Raw genomic sequence first — 4,359 nt, forward strand, 5'->3', positions numbered from 1 at the left:
AAATTACACTTCTAATGAAAATTAGAAAAAATAAAATTGATCAAATTGGTCGTCGGTAGTAACCTTTGAGCCTGACCTTGTGTCTTTCTAGCAAATAAATTGTTTTAGTGATCCTGTCCAAAAGTATTTGAAACAAAAAAATTGAAGCAAGAATTGATAATCTGCCAATACAAGAACGAGCATAAAAAGTTCAAGCAAACAAAATAATAAACCTCATTTTCATATTACTTTTCTTAATTTTGTTCATACCATAATTAAAAATAAAACAAGTCTAAATAAAAAATAAACTAAATAAAGACGATTTCTAAATTTGTTATACCTTGATATGTAATATATTTTTTATATAAAAATATTCGCAACCACTATTTACAGTGATATCAGAAAATAAACTAAATAAAGATGATTTCTAAATTTGTTATACCTTGATATGTAATATATATTTTATATAAAAATATTCGCAACCACTTATTACGGTGATATAAGAATATTGTAGCTATACAAAATTGGAGAAGTTTCCTAATTTCTAGGGTGTTGTTTCCTACGCTAGGGATTTTTTTACCTAAACTGAGATTTTTTTTCCAGGAAATTCTTGGCATCGATGCTCTCTATATAAAGCACTAGCAAAGGTAAGGTTTCTTCATTGTTTCCGTGCTGTTCTTTTTTTTTTTTCTTCCGTGTTGTTTTTTTTTTATTTTGGCTAGGGTTTCCCCTTTTTCATTTCTCGTTTTTTTTTTTGTAATGATGATTTTTAACCTGCAGATGTTGGTGATGATTTTTAATCTACAGGTGATGGTGTACCTTTACTCGCTATATTGACGATAGATCAACCCATGTGATGATGCCGTGTATCAATAAGGTGATAAATTTAATATTTTATTATGTAGTATTTTTGTAATTTTTATTTATGGATTTGTATATGGGTATTTTTATATTTTTGCATATATTTGTGATCAACAATTGCAATAGTCAGATTTCACGTTGGTAGATCACACAATAGCAAACTCATGCAAGCCATGGCTTTTAGCGATTCCATCTAAGTGACATTTGGCTACATATGGTTTCAATTATGGAGTTACTTTACTGAGATGTTGCTACAATTGGTTTCAGGTAATTTGCTGTGTTTTTTCTCATGGATTTCAATAAAATAGGAAAACAAAGACCTTGATTAGAAACTGTCAGAAACAACAATGATTTGATTTCAATATTTTTCTTTCTTAATACGTTTACTCCACGAAAAATATGATATTGAAATAATAAAAATAATTGTCATATTTAGAACCGAAGAAGATGTTCTTTGAGCAAAAATATTAACAAGATGTTTCTAATATTTTTTAATGGATGCTAATGGGCTTATTTTTGGTAAATACAACTGCACTTCCAAATTTTTCCAATAGTTGCTTATTCACTTATTTTTGGTAAATAAAATGTTATTTCCAAATAATTCAGTATAATTTCCTTATTTTCTATTACAAAATTATTCTTCGGCTATATCGAAAGCTAAAATTCATCCGGCAACGTTACCGTGGATGTTTTATTTTTAGATCATCCCAGAAGTGCACGAAATCAACACTGCTCTTCTCCTTGGATAACAACTCGGTAATCTATATATGGTTTTTAATTTTTCATTCACGGGAAAAGCTTTTAGAGTTTTGTTATGTGATAATAAAATATCAATAGGTTTGATCATAACCGTTTTTTGTTTTGCAGATCTTATAAATGCTTAAACTAATGTTTTTGTTTGATCCTTGGTTGTCGTTAGATCTTATAAAGCTCTTAGGTTTTGTGATGTGATAATAACATATCATTTCAGTGTTCTGCCATGAGTCTGTAGCTTAGCTTTAGATTTACATAAAACCAATTTTCGTTTTAAAGATATCCTCTATCATGCACCCGTTGTAGCTATTATAAACGGGCATACGCCAAGCAAGATATGAACTCATTTTTGCCAATATTGTTGTCGTTGCGATATCAAACACCAATATTGTTTTTGTGCATAAAACGAGTTTTGCTTATGTTTATATAAGTTGTTGCTACTTCACCTGTTGCTAAATCAGGAAAATAAAGGTTTGTTCAATTAAATAACTGATCGTTTTATTTTTTTGAAGCAAGATAACTGACCATGTTCATACGATTGTTCTTTTGTTCATTTTATCTTTTTAAATTTTTTTGTTGTTGATTTACTATCGATTTTATGGGTTTTGTAGTATGAAATCAATAAGAAGTTGAACCTAAAAAATCAAACTCTTAAAGATTGACGAGAAGGTTTCCATTCAAAAGAATGGAGAATCAAGCAGCGAAGAAGATTCACTTCTGATGATGCAAGATAAATCACTTTCTCAAGTACTTAATTGTTTCATGTGCACTACTTTTTCATTTATAGTAATGCTGCTGCCGTGATGTTACATCGGCATTTGATACTCCATAATGTAAATCCATTTGCTACTCCCATAATGTTTGCACCTATTTAATATCAAAAATGCTGGTAGTAATAAGATGGAAGAATGATAAGAACAAACCAAATAGTTCTTAAATTGTTGTAATGCACTTAAAATTTTAAAATAATCCAAATTTATGATTGTTGTCATCCAATTTGAAATGGGTTTGTTCAAGCTTGCTGACTGATATTCATGGGCATAAATAAATTGACTGTAAGCAACAAAACTTTGAATTCTGGTAGTAGAGTAATTTTGAATTCTGATAGTAGAGTAATTTTGGATTTTACTAAGCAAAAAGGGATTCATAGGGATTTGATATGCAGGCATCAAGGAGGAAAACTCCGGTTGCAAACTTGCAATCCAACCACTATCTTCTTTTTCTTTTCTTTTGTGTATATCTTTATTTATGATTCTCTAAGGTGTGTTTTTTATTTTGGATTTTAGGACAAGATGGTTGAACCGGTTTTAGAATTTTTGTTTGCAGGAATATGGGTTCTTCTTTGCCATGAAGAAGAACAAGGATGATGGCTGACTCTGGTTCACAATTTACCAATACTCAAATTTTTGTAAGACATTTTGAATTTTGATTGGTTTCGAAAAGTAGTGAACTGTAATTTGATTATATTATTGGGATACCTTTGTTACACTAAAATACTGAAGTATTGGGAGTATTAACTTACCAAGAAGAAATATGATGGTGTCCGGACAAGAAAGAAAAGATATGTTTTTCCAAAGTCTTTTAAAATCGAGCATATGTCCAACATATATCGAGTAGAAAAATGGAAAATACCCAATTGTCATTGATCATTTTGCAGAACAATCTTTATTGTGTACGTATACCATACCAAGAAGGGTTCATTAATACCATTGGAAATTCGCCGAAGTTTTGTTTCTTTCTCCTACAGGTCAGACTTTACATTGAAGAAAAAAAAAAGGAATTCTGCAGGTTTGAGACTCTTCCGTATCTTAAAAGTTCATTTGATAAAAATTGTTAAATTTAAACACCTAATTGTTTCATTTTTTGTTTGTTATGGTTCCAATGGTACAGATGTTTATTATCCAGATATTTACGATGGAACGTGACTAAGTATGTGGGTTACCAATTTTGATGCAAAACTAGCTGTTTGTCGATTGTAAGTTACATACGAGGTTATTTTGCACGGATTCAGGGTTGTAAAATTTAGTTTTCCAGTCATGAGTACTGGTGAAACCATCCTTTTTTGGTATTCCTTATTAGATTTTTGTTTCGTTTTGCTATTGCTGATGATTTTTCCAGCAATAGCAATATCATCTTTAAAGGACCTCTGAAGAACCAAGCTCGTACTTTAGATTGGATTCCATCTGCTGGTAGGTTTTCATGTATTACTGGATTAATGTGGTTTTGTCATGCGTGGAGTTACTAATGATTGGTATCATGCACCAGTTGCAGTCAGCATCTCCTAATGATGCAGAAGTGAAAACATCTTGCAGAAGAAGAAGATCATGTTAACCACACAAACTTGGTAGAGCAATAGTTGCATTTGTTGATTTGCATGATGGTAAATAAGAGGCAATCTTATTTTTATTATTGAATTCCAAATGACTTTATTATTTTGTTTTATTTGAAATAAGTCTAATGACTTTATCATTCCAACATGGAAACAAAGTATTCGAATATGCCTATCCTGCAACAATTTTGAATCCGGTGAAATGATTTGAAAAACTACAAATCTTAAGAAAACTAAATAGGGTTATGTTCAGTGGCATGAAGTACATCGATGGCAGCGAATGGGGTGGGAACCAAATCGAAACTGTTGTAATCTAAATACTTTGATTGAAGATCCAAAATGTTGAGGAAAAGGATCATTTTAGGAATGTACTCTTTTGTGCTGCAATGTAAATTTGACGCTCTTCTAATTTTATACAGCTTTGAGTTTGTTTTCAA

General features: G+C 30.7%; 1 long non-coding RNA gene across 4 annotated transcripts; it reads left to right on the top strand.

Annotated features, from left to right (window-relative positions):
- Positions 1 to 677: 677 nt before the first annotated feature.
- On the top strand, positions 678 to 4,359 carry LOC113289805. Of its 4 annotated transcripts, none has more exons than XR_003331122.1 (3): positions 678 to 3,381; positions 3,484 to 3,782; positions 3,859 to 4,359. It is a non-coding gene; the product is annotated as an uncharacterized LOC113289805 (long non-coding RNA). The 4 variants fall into 4 exon arrangements; XR_003331124.1 differs by having other exon boundaries at positions 3,484 to 3,568; positions 3,712 to 4,359; XR_003331123.1 differs by having other exon boundaries at positions 678 to 1,596; positions 2,205 to 3,381; positions 3,484 to 4,359.

The sequence above is a fragment of the Papaver somniferum genome, chromosome 6 (assembly GCF_003573695.1).
Source record: "Papaver somniferum cultivar HN1 chromosome 6, ASM357369v1, whole genome shotgun sequence".
NCBI lineage: Eukaryota > Viridiplantae > Streptophyta > Magnoliopsida > Ranunculales > Papaveraceae > Papaver > Papaver somniferum.